The following is a 13,480-nucleotide window of genomic DNA, read 5'->3' as shown; positions in this document are numbered from 1 at the left end:
GTGATCCTCCTGGCACCGCCGTCTCGTCTCGCATCCAGCCACCGCCGTCTCGTCTCGCGTCCAGCCACCACCACGCGAGACCACCACGCGAGACCACCACGCGAGCCCCTTCCCGCCGTCTCGTCTCGCGTCCGTCCACCACCACGCGAGCCCCCTGCCGCCGTCTCGTCTCGCGTCCGGCCACGTTGCTCCGACCAGTCGTCCCTCTCTCTGTCTCTCTGCAAGTGTTCCGGCGTCCCTCCACCACCACGCGAACATTTTCGTTCTTTTGCCGCAATTGTCGTGCCGCGGTTTTCTTGAAGGTAAATTTCCAACGCGTTTTTGTTTGATTTTCTGTTTTTGTGTATGTTAATTTTAAATTTTAGTTATTGTGAGTGTTAATTTGGATTGAGATAGAAATTGTTTGGAGTGTTTTGATTAATTTTGTGAAAGGATTGAGTCTCAATTTAAGAGCATTGTGTCTTTAGATGTAGAGCATTAAGTCTGAATTTAAGAGAATTGTAAAAACACTATAATTAAATAGGTAATATATGATGTTAAGGAAATTGTTGTTTTTGCTTTTATTTGTTACTTATGACTTTCTCTTGTGTTTTTTGTTATCTCTTGTAGCTTTCGAACGCGTTGAATTGCATCATCTTCCAGTGTCATCTGCTCTTTTTACGCGCTCCCAGGTTCCTAATTCTAATATTTTCCTATGATGCCAATATGTTGTTTGCTTTATATATTTTATTAATTATTTGTTAAAACATGTTGTTTGTTTTTCTTATATGTGAGTTAGCCTTAGTTTCCCGTTTGAGATTCAATACGTAAATTATGTATTGTCCTCGAGTTTTCATTTTGAAAAAATTACATTTTTTTAAAATTAGATATAAGGGGATACAATACTAATAATTTAAATGTATTGAATCTTGAATTGTCCGATTGGACAGTTTAAGAAGATTAATCACTTTCTAGTAATTTATTAGTGCATATATATATATATATATATATATATATATATATATATATATATATATATATATATATATTTTAAGATACATATCTTAAAATTCATGAATATTTGTCAATTGTGTTTTGTATTGATCTTCGGGTGCAAATTTGATTGTGGTTTATAATCACTTTCATTTCGTGTATCCTGAAGGCCAATGCGAAATGCTGGCAAAATTTCGTGAAATTTAAGATATGTATTTTAAAAGTAATATGTACCAATAAAATAAAGAAAGTGAATCTTCTTAAATGGGATAGGGTCACACCTTGATTACGACGTGAGCATTGATTCAAAGATTACTGAAATTGTTCACGCAATTTCAGTATGGATCGAGATTGGATCAATTTACCACGTATTAGCGCTGAGTATGAGAATGGAGTAGAAGAATTTATAAAATTTGCGCAACATTATGAGGGGAGAAGTGATGATGAGGTGAAGTTCAGATGTCCGTGTGTCAACTGTTTGAATGGAAGAAAATTGAATGCAACTCAAGTTAGGGAACATCTTATTTGTGATGGTTTCCTTAAAAGTTATACAATATGGACATGGCACGGCGAATTAATACACATTCCAACTGTTTCTCGATTTGAATATCTTGCCAATTCCTCCATGAAAGAGTGACGAGAAGAGCGACGGGAAGAGCGATGTGAAGAGCGATGTGAAGAGCGAGTAGAAGAAGACAATATAGAGGACATGATACGGGATGTTGGCGCAGAAGCTTTTGCACAAGCGCATGTGTATGAGACGATGTCTGCTGATGCGGAAACTCCGTTGTATGTTGGTTCAACTAAGTTCACGCGATTATCAGCGGTTTTAAGACTTATGAATTTGAAAGCGACCAATGGTTGGACAGATAAAAGCTTCACAGAATTGCTCGTGCTCTTGAATGAAATTCTTCCCGAAGGAAATACTCTACCCACTCGAAACTATGATGCCAAGAAAATTCTTTGTCCGATGGGTATGGAGTATAAAAGGATACACGCATGTCCTAATGATTGCATATTATACAGAAAAGAATTTGAAGATTTGAAAAAATGTCCAAAGTGTGGGTCATCACGGTACAAGCAGAAAAGAAACAGTGAAGATAATGGTCAAATAGAGAAGGAAGGATCTGCTTTGAAAGTAGTCTGGTACCTTCCAATCGTGCCTAGACTTAAGTGTTTGTTTGCAAATCCTAAAGACGCTAAAAACCTTAGATGGCATGCAACTGAGAGAAGATGTGACGGACTCCTTCGTCATCCAGCTGATTCAATGCAATGGAAAAATATTGATCAGGAATTTCCCAAGTTCGGTGAAGAATGTAGAAATATTCGTTTTGGCTTAGCTACCGATGGAATGAATCCATTTGGTAATTTAAGTACAAATCACAGTTTTTGGCCTGTTATATTATTCATTTACAACTTATCTCCTGGACTCTGCATGAAGAGAAAATACATGATGTTGTCTATGATGATATCTTGTCCAAAGCAGCCTGGAAATGACATAGATGTATATCTCAATCCTCTAGTTGAAGACTTGAAGGTGTTGTGGGTTGATGGTGTTGAAGTATTTGATGCTGTTGCTTCTGAAACTTTCATGATGCATGCAATGTTATTTTGCACCATTAATGACTTTCCAGCTTATGGTAATTTGTCAGGGTACAGTGTCAAGGGTCATAAAGCATGTCCTATATGTGAAGAAAACATTGCATCTCATCAATTGAAAAATGGAAGGAAGACCGTGTATCTGCGCCATCGAAGGTTTTTACAAGCTAATCATCCTTATCGAAGGTTAAAGAAAGCATTCAATGGACATCAAGAGAATGACAAAGCACCAACTCCATTAACTGGCATTCAAATTCATGAAAAAGTTAATAAAGTACATCATGTATTTGGTAAAACGTCCAAGAAGTCATCTGCATCGAGCCCTTGGAAGAAAAAATCAATATTCTTTGACCTTCCATATTGGTTGAAGTTAGAAGTTAGGCATTGCATAGATGTCATGCATGTAGAGAAGAATGTGTGTGATAGCTTGATTGGTACACTACTCAACATTCAGGGAAAGACAAAAGATGGAGTAAATGCTCGTTTGGATTTGGTTGAAATGAAGATCCGAGAAGACTTGGCACCAAGGGAGGTTGGTAGGCGCACTTATTTGCCCCCTGCATGTTACACTATGTCCAGACAAGAGAAGATAAGTTTTTGCTTATGTTTAAAGAGTGTCAAGGTACCTCAAAGATACTCTTCAAATATTCAGAGTTTAGTGTCCATGCAAGACTTGAAGCTTGTTGGCCTAAAGTCTCACGATTGCCACATCTTAATGCAACAATTGTTACCTGTAGCTATTCGTGGAATTTTACCCAAAAATGTTAGACAAACTATAACGCGTTTGTGTGCATTCTTCTCTTCAATTTGTAGCAAAGTCATTGATCCTTTAAAGTTAGATGAACTTCAAGCCGAAATTGTTATCATCTTGTGTCAGTTAGAGATGTTTTTTCCTCCATCATTTTTTGACATCATGGTACATTTACTTGTTCATGTGGTGAGAGAAATAAAGTTTTGTGGACCAGTATACTTAAGATGGATGTATCCCATTGAACGTTACATGAAGATTTTGAAAGGGTATGTGAAAAATCAATATCGTCCAGAAGCTTCAATGATCAAAAGATATATTGCTGAAGAAAGTGTCAAGTTTTGTTCAGATTACATGGCAAAAGCAAAACCGATAGGAGTTCCTCACAGATCATGGTTGAACAGGTGTTCTATAAGTAACAGCATACGAGGTGTGAGTGTGGTTACCAAAAATCGCGAAGAGTTTATGGAAGCACACCTATACATATTGAACAACACAAATGAGGTAATGTCTTACTTATCTATACACAAAGTCATTGTGAAAGAGAACAATCCAAGACAATCAGAGAAATGGCATTTGATGGAGCATAATAGAACATTCATGCCTTGGTTTAAATCTGAGGTTTTGAAAGATGCGCAATGCTCTGAGACTTTGATGTGGTTAGCAAATGGGTTGAAATTTGATGTCATCTGTTGTGCAGGTTATGAAATCAATAATTGCACATTCTATACAAAGTCTCTTGATGATAAAAGCACAGTACAAAATAGTGGAGTCAGTCTTGAAGCCGAGTCGCTACAATTTTCTACATCTAAAGATCAAAATCCCATAGTAGGATCAATGACATACTATGGTGTAATACAAGAGATATGGGAGGTTGATTATACCATGTTTACTATTCCACTGTTCAAATGTAAGTAGATTGACAATAAGAGTGGTGTCAAAATAGATGAATCAGTAATGACTCTAGTGGATTTTCGAAAGGTGGGTTATCGAGACGAGCCATTTATCATGGCACAACAAGCATCTCAGGTTTTCTATGTTAAAGATCCTGCGTCTGAACATTGGTTTGTCGCTCTTCATGGAAAAAAACAAATTGATCCTAATGAAGAGAATATGAGTGATCTTAATATTACTGTCACCCACCCATTTAGAAGAACGATAAATGTTGATGAAATCCATCTAGTTGATGATGTACATGCAATTCGAGAAGATCACGATGAAGGAATATACATATGACCAATCAATAACTTTATGTATGAATTTCATATTCTTGTTAACATTTAGGTGTTTTGTTAAATAATGTATTATATATTAATTTGTCAGTTGCTTATTAATGTTTTTTTATGTTTTCATTTCACAGATACATGGCTGAACATTATACTTCATCAGAGGATGAAGCACCTACTAAGAGACCCACTAGAGGAGCCACTAGGTTGAGAGAGCTCTTAATTAGAAGAGCTAAAGGTCAGAAAACACATGTTGATATTAACGTCGACACTGGTGAACCTAGTGGTCGTTATGGGGACGTCTTCAAAAGCTATTTAGGAATGTTGGCACGAGAGAGAATATCAATCCTTACGCCATCTTTTGATCATGTCACTGAAGTTGATCGGGAAATGATATGGCAAGATTTATTGGTAACTAATATTAATGTTATTAAAGTTATACTTTGATTTTGTTGATAATATGATAAATATTGTTGATGACATTTTCTATATTGCAGCTAACATTTGATATTCCAAATGTGCCGACCCTAAGACAAAAATGTTTGTCATCGGTGGCTGAGAAATTTCGTGGTTTTAAGACCAAGTTGACGTCAAGGTATGTCTTTAGACATAAAAAGAATGAAAATCCATTGTTGAAATACACTTGGATTGATGAAGACACATGGCGTCAGTTTCTTGAGCTTCGGACATCTGAGGGATGGCAGGTATGTTTATTTGAAATCATCAATAGCACAATTGATAATTATGCAAAATTTTAACTAATTCATAAAGTGGGTTTTATATGTTACAAGTAAAGAGGAAAAAGGCTCAAAGCATAAGTGCTCAAAATAAAAACCCGCACATATTATCTCGTGATGGGTATAAAAAACTTGAAGAGAAGATAATGACAGAAAAGAAAAAATCTAGGCCCCCACCTTCTGAGGGTGAAGATACTAAGCCTCCTTCACCACCATCACGTCATCACAAGTGGAAGTTAGCCCGTTTACGCTCATCGGGCAACTACACTTCTGACTCTGCACGAGAAATCTCTGAGAAAATTGTAAGATACAATTCTTATCTAAATTGCTCGTTCATGTTTTATATTGTATTTTGATTTATAATTTTTTTTGTTACATTGTAGGATTCGTTGGTTGAGCAGACCTCCCAAGGAGGATTCATTCCAGAAGGTCGTCATGACATACTTGCTGCTGCAATTGGACGACCTGAGCACCTTGGACGTGTGCGTGGTGCTGGATCAGGAGTCGGCATACGCCAATTTTTTGGTTCCTCCTCTCGTCAGCCTTCATGCAGTCATGGTGCTGATTATGAACAAAGACTAAAGGAAATGATCACGGCGCAAGTGAGAGAAAAACTAATGCGCCAATTTGAGCATTATGGCATTCGTTCGCCAGTGGATCATCCGCCAGAACTAGACCCATTTGTGCCTCCCACGGGTAAATTTGTTTTCTATAAGTTATGAATTGAATAAATGATATTTAATAAAGTAATTGAATAACATTAATAAATCGTTGGCTCTAACAGGTAGAAGCGGAAAGGGGAGTTGTTCAGCTCCACCCGGGGATGACATGGATGACACTCATCCATGCCAGCTATATATTTGGGATGGTACAGAGAAGACACTAGTGGCTCGTGGAAAAGTATTTGAGGCAGCCACAGTTCTTCATGGCATGGAGTTATCAGAGGATGAGGTTAAGGTCACAGTAGAGGAGGTTCTCATGCCGTATGCTTTAGTTCCTGTGCCAACAGATGAGATGTATACTGTGGCACAGGCATTCCAGTGTTTCCTCGCCTGGCCTAGAGATTTGGTTGATACTGACCCCCTGGTACAGACTCTTAAACCCACAAATATACTACATTTTTAAGTTTACATGTTTATTATATTCAAACTTAAATTATATTCCATTTTAACTGAAATTGCATCAATATAGGAAAAACCTCAATCAAAGAAGATTCTTCTCTCTTTGGATGATCCTCTTGGTGCATTGCTCGCTCCAACTTGCAGAAATCATAACTGATAAGCCGATGCAGGTTCCTTGGGATGCTAACATTTTTGGGAGAGATCTTGACATCCCACTTTACTTGCATTCCAAGATGTCTTGGAGCTTGCACGAGGACAAGAGGAACTCAATATTACCATTATTCAATTATGGATGATGTAAGTTTTTTAGTCATTATATATAGTTATTTGATATATTTATGTATTTACTTATATCAAATCAATTTTTGGTTTAGGTATCTGTCTGGTGTCACTGAAACTATGGGGCTGAATGATGTATATGGGTTTATAGACCCCCAACTCACCCATGAAGGCAACAAGTTTGATGACATCCAAGCATATGTGACCAAATGCTTTCAACGTGGAAAAGAAATTTATTTTGTCCCTTATGTTGCTGGGTAAGTCATTTTTGTTAACTTATGAATATAATAAGTCATTTTAATGCATAACAATGAATTTATTTTCTTATCAAGCGTCATTGGCAGTTACTTGTGGTTTCCCTAAGGGAGAACCTTGCTGTGTGGTTTTGCTCTTTGCATCGCCCTCCCCCCAACCATCTTAGACAAGTGATAGATTGGTAAGAACCTCAATATCAATCTTATGAATATGACATGTTATATAAAAATATCCTAACTTATTCCCTATATCATAGTTCAATTGCTGCACATAACATGTTGTTAGGGAGATCAACGACTAAGGCAAAAGGTCTTGTATGGTGTTCTCTCCAGGTTTGATATTTCTATCCATATCTTCATGATTGTTTGCTTGATTTTCTTCCTTAATTAATTGTAACGTTGTTAATATAATGTAGTGTAATAGACAAACCGGCTCATATGAGTGCGGTTACTATATAATGCAATGGATGACAATCACTGTGCGTGCTCGTATTACAACAAATTGGGAAACGGTAATATATATTTGAATTAAAATGAATACTTTGCAATATTTCCTTTTTATATACTGTAGACATTCAAGAGTCCTGCAGCAATTCCCGCAAAGTCCATCCAGTTTGGTAGGATAGCATGTGCCAAATATATAATTGAAATGTACAATACTATTGATTAGAACATGTATCTTGATTGTAAATGATTTGTAATTGTCTCATATGGCTTCGGGTGGAAAGGAAAACCGAGGCCAAAAGGCCGGGCTCTATGGCCTCGGGTTCCACTGAACTGAGGCAGAAGAGGACTCTATGGCTTCGGTTCTTAACCGAGGCCAAAAGCTATGCTCTTTTAGCCTCGCCCCAATATGCTTCGGTTCCCGAACCGATGCAGAATATTAAAAACAACCACTGCCAAAGGCCCTTCCTGCACTGGTGAGTGCTGATACAGTCATCCAAAATAACCATATAAGTCCCTATCGACGTATATAGTCTATACAAGGAAGAGTTAATTTATACATCTCAAAACTCCATAGAACCTAACCCAAAAGCTACTACTGGATTTCTAAGACAAGGATCAACTTCTATCCAAGAGAGGGGTGTCTTCATCTGGATTCTTCTCTGCTCACACCAAAGTAGGTGGTCATTGCAAAAGAGAAACACACAAGGAAAACAAACATAAACAAGAAAGGGTAAGCTAACAGAAATAAGAGAAATCATGCAATTCACATTATAAATATCATCACAAACATAACTCAATTACATAACTCTAGACTCAATATCCGGATTGTGTAAGCGACATTGGATCTCTTGGTGGCGTGCACCTGTGACGGTCCCCAAACTCTGCAGAGTTTGGGCGCAAGGGGTTATCACCTGACCACTCCCAGGGTAAGTCCCCTTCGCGTCTAAGACTTGATCAAGTCTAAAGACTAGGACCTCCTGCTACTCCTCACGACATAATCCATTCTACTCTATCTGAGCGTGAATGACTATTGGAGTTTCAGGATACCAACCAATACAGAGTCCTCACGTCCTTACACACACTAACATACTCATCTGAATTTCCCTTGAAATTCTATTTCAACCACAACTTCTCTTAATTCATATTCATCCAATTTCACCACTCACAATATTAGCAACAACATTCCAAGCATATAAGAGGCTAATTGCACAAGATCACATTTAAACATATAATTTTATCCCTTAAATCAGAACATCAAACACCCCACTGTAGTGGTTCTCGCTCAAGCTAGAAGATCTAGCCCAAGCGAGAGGCCATCTCGCTTATGCGAGTCAATCTTGCCTGAGTGAGGCTCTAACAGTGGGCAAAAATAAAATTTGGGCGAACTCTTGGTCAGGCTAAGCTGGTTCGCCTAGACGAGAGTGTTTCTCGCTCAAGCGACATCAACTCACCTAGGCCAGGCTTTGCGCAGGAATAGGGGTGGGTTTTCTGGTGTTTTTGTTCAAGCGAGAGCCACTCGCTTGGGAAAAAATACTAGATTCTCAATCTGTTCTCGCATGCATTTACCCATAATTCATGGCAAAAATCAATCAAGCACTCAAACATACAATTCAAACATCAATTTAGCATACAATTCTTCGATCAGACTCATCAAACATGGTTCACAGACAGAATTTAGAAGAAAAACAGTTAGCTTCCCTTACCTTTGCAATTACCACTAGCAAGAACACTTTCAACAAAGGGGCACCACAATTGCACAACCTAAGGAAGTGGAATGCATAAACTCAGAGTGAGGGTAGGACCCTAATTCAATTTAGTAAGAATGGAGCTCCAGAAATTTCGAAATTTGAAAAAAAATTGAGGAAACTAAAATTGACTTACTTGCAGGAGAAGGAGATTCAGCTGGGGGAAGGATTTATGTTCTAGTTCCAGGTTCAATTGTTGTACAAAAATGGAGGATGGATCAGAATGGAGTTCAAGCTTTTTGGTTAGAGAGAAAGCAGTGAAAACATAGGAAAAACTGTAGAGTTAGAGTGGTTGTGTTGTTCTGTGGAACAAGTGGCAGAGAAAAAGAGAGTATATGGAAAGGAAAATGGGATTCTCACAGTAGTTACTAAAGTAAAATAATAAAATTAAAAATATTTTTTTTATTATGAATAATCATTTAAATTTAAAAAATAACAGTTAGGATTAGTATTGATATTAATATTATTATTATTATTATTATTATTATTCATATCTTTATTTTAAATAATAATAATATTATTATTATATTAATTTTATTATTATACAAATTATTGGAAGTATTAGTTGTATTATTATTATTATTAACATTATTATTATTATTATTATTATTATTATTATTATTAATATTCTTATCATAAATAACATTAGTGTTATTACTATTATTTCAATTTTGACATGAGATTATATTTTAATTACTTGCATCTTTATTTTTTGAATTGTAGTATTAAAATACACATTTTACTTTTATATACTATGGGACTATATTTTAATTACTTGCATTTTTATTTGCTTTGTTGTTGATTTATCTTTACATCTAAGTAATTAGTTGAATTCAAAAAAGTAGTTATTAAAATTAGTAAAATAATAAAAATAAAATGTAGTTTTTTTATTACGAATAATTATTTAAATTTAAAAAATAATAATTAGTATTAGTATTTATATTAATATAATAATAATAATTATTATTATTACTTTTTGTATTTTTATGTTAAATAATAATATTATTATTATATTAATATCAATCTTAGTATTATTATTATTTGAATTGTATTTTTCAAATTCACGTTCTACTTTTGTTCACTATGAAATTATATTTTAATTACTTATATTTTTATATGCTTTGTTGTTGATTTATTTTTACATTTGAGTAAATAGTTGAATTCAAAAAACTAGTTATTAAAATTAGTAAAATAATAAAACTATAAAGTAATTTTTTTTATTATGAATAATCATTTAAATTTAAAAATAATAATTAAGAGGATAAAATTGTAAAAATAAAATAGGACACCATGTATCTCTTTATATTAATTATTATTTTTATAACTACGGAATCTTATTATTATAATTAGACACACATTTTATTTTTATTTACTACGGTTCCAATTACTTGCTGTTCTTATTCTTGTTGTTGATTTATCATTTCATTACATAGTAATCTATTATAGAATAAGAAAAGAAGATACTACAAAAATTACAATATTATTAATCTTCTTTTATTGACAAGTGTCAAAAAAATTAGTTTCTTTTTCTTTTCAAAATTTGGGGTTCAAATACTATAAAAGTCAATTTGATTTAATTTTTTGATTTATTTATGATTTCAATTATAATATTAATTATAAGTAATATTATTATTTGTAATATTTTTACAAATATTATAATTTGTAATTATTAATAATAATATTGTTATTATTATAAACAATACTAGTTATATATTATTACAATAAGCAATAAGTAATAGTAATTTATAAGTAGTAGTAATAGTAAAATTATAAGCAATATTAGTATTATTACAATAATAATAAGTAATATTATTATTTGTAATATTTTTATAAGTGTTATTATTTGTAATTACTGATAATTTTATTATTATAAATATTATTAGTAGTTATAGTAATAAAATTATAAGAAATATTAATATTATTACAATAATAATAAGTAATATTATTATTTATAATATTTTAATAAGTATTAATATTTGTAACTATTAATAAAATTATTATAATAAATATTATTTGTAGTAAAATTATAAACAATATTATAATAATAATAATAATAATAATAATAATAATAAATAACTAATATTATTTGTAATTATTAATATTATTATTATTATTATAAATATTATTTTTTTGATAGCAGTAAAATTATTAAGAATTATTATATTATTAATAATAAGTAATATTATTATTTGTAATTATTAATAATATTATCATTATTATAAATAGTATTGGTGGTAAAATTATAAGCAATATTAGTGTTATTACAATAATAATAAGTAATATTATTATTTGTAATACTTTTATAAATTATTATTTATAATTATTAAATAATATTATTATTGGTAATGGTGGCAGTAAAATTATTAATAATTATTATATAGTTATTATAATTACTATCGTATCTAAATTAAAAAATTGACATTCCGAATTGACAACTATAACTATTATTTTTAATATTATTTTTATCGTCCATAATTTTTATTATTGTTATTATTATAAATATAATTGTTATTATTATTATCACTAATATTATAAACTATAACTATTTTATTTTATATTATTATTACAATTATTATCCATTATTATTATTATCAACTATAACTATAATTATAATTATTATTATAATTAACTATAATTATTATGATCATTATTATTATTAACTATAAGTATTGTTATCATTATTATTAACTATAAATATTTTTATTATTATATTACTATTATAGAAAATTATATTTTGACTCCCATTTTTTGACTTTCATCTATTATTTCCTAAGATGGTTTACTATGGGTCATTGATCTTTCAATGAAAAGATTGTGGTATTATTATTATACTTAGATACACATTTTACTTCTATTTACTACGTGATCATATCTTTATTAATTGCACTCTTTATTTGTTTTGTTATTCAATTTATCCTTATATATGTGTAATTAATTGAATTAAAAAATATTTACTAAAATTAGTAATAGGATAAAACTGGTAAATAACTTTTTATCATGAAGAATTATTTAAATTTAACAAATAATAATTAAGACGACAAAAGATGTGTATCTCTTTATATATGTAGTTGTTTTATTATTATTATTATTATTATTATTATTATTACTATTATTATTATTATTATTATTATTATTATTATTATTATTATTACTACTACTACTACGAGACGAGATATTATTAATGATACTATTATTATTATAGTTAGACAGATCTCTTCATTTTATTTACTACGAGATAATGTTTCAATTACTAATATTTTTTATTTGTTTTGTTGTTGATGTACATCTTTATATATAATTATAAATAATTGTTGTTAACATTAGCCTTAGTATTAGCATTCACATTAATATTTATGACATAATAATAATAATAGTAAAAATAATAATAATAATTATTATTATTAGAAGTGTTTCTTTTTTTTATTATAAAAAACGTTATTATAAATTTCTAATGTTTTTAAAAATTATAATTTATATTAATATTATTATTAATATTTTTAAAGGTTAAATAAATATAATAACAATTATATAATTATTCTAAAAAGATTTGAAATAGAAAACCAAAATATAATATCAATTATATAATTATTCTAAAAATTATATAACTATATTAATATTGTTATTAGTATTTTTAATGGATAAATATATATACTTTAAATTTATTTAAACAAAATATATAGTATCAATTATATTATTTTTCTAAAAAAAACAAGAAAAGATATGTATATATGTACATGTAATAGACTAGTCTATTATCTATTATATATTAAAAAAAAGAATATACTAGTTAAATTACTGCATTATCCATCTTAATTTATATATATATATATATATTTATAATTATTTAGTCATTTTATTATTATTTTTATTTATGATTTATGGATGTAGGTTCAAATCCTGCAACATCCAATTTATTTTAATTTTTTTATTTATTTTTGATTTTTGATTTCAACTATGATATGTGATGAAGGATTATCTTGTTCCTTTTTAAGAATATTAATGAATATGGTGTGAGTTGATTAAGAAAGCTAAGTGAAATCCCCACTGGACATTAAGATAGCAAGCTATCTAGATGTGAAGGTTCCTTTCACAAAGCTCAAGAGAAGAAGATGATGGATTGATTCAAAACAAAAAGAAAATGGAAAGCACATAAACCATAGAAAACCAAGAATAATTAAAGGAAGATGAAAACATAAAATGGAAAGGAAAGAAATGGTAGAAATGTGAGAAGCACGCCACTACAAGGCTAGGCTAGAAGCCATGGCAACCTTGAAGATGAGTGGATGTGTGCCGCCACTTGCTATGCAAGATAAGGCTTAAAAGTATTCACTCCCAAGGGAGGAAACTCTCAC

The 13,480-nt window shown here is 31.4% G+C and overlaps 1 pseudogene; it reads left to right on the top strand.

Annotated features, from left to right (window-relative positions):
- Window positions 1–1,312: 1,312 nt before the first annotated feature.
- On the top strand, window positions 1,313–4,555 carry LOC146881750 (uncharacterized; annotated as a pseudogene).
- The last annotated feature ends 8,925 nt before the right edge of the window (window positions 4,556–13,480 follow it).

The sequence above is a fragment of the Vigna unguiculata genome, chromosome 11 (assembly GCF_037176805.1).
Source record: "Vigna unguiculata cultivar grain cowpea cultivar isolate G323 ecotype 2 chromosome 11, ASM3717680v1, whole genome shotgun sequence".
In the NCBI taxonomy this organism is placed as follows: domain Eukaryota; kingdom Viridiplantae; phylum Streptophyta; class Magnoliopsida; order Fabales; family Fabaceae; genus Vigna; species Vigna unguiculata.
This window is presented reverse-complemented; position numbering and strand designations above follow the sequence as displayed.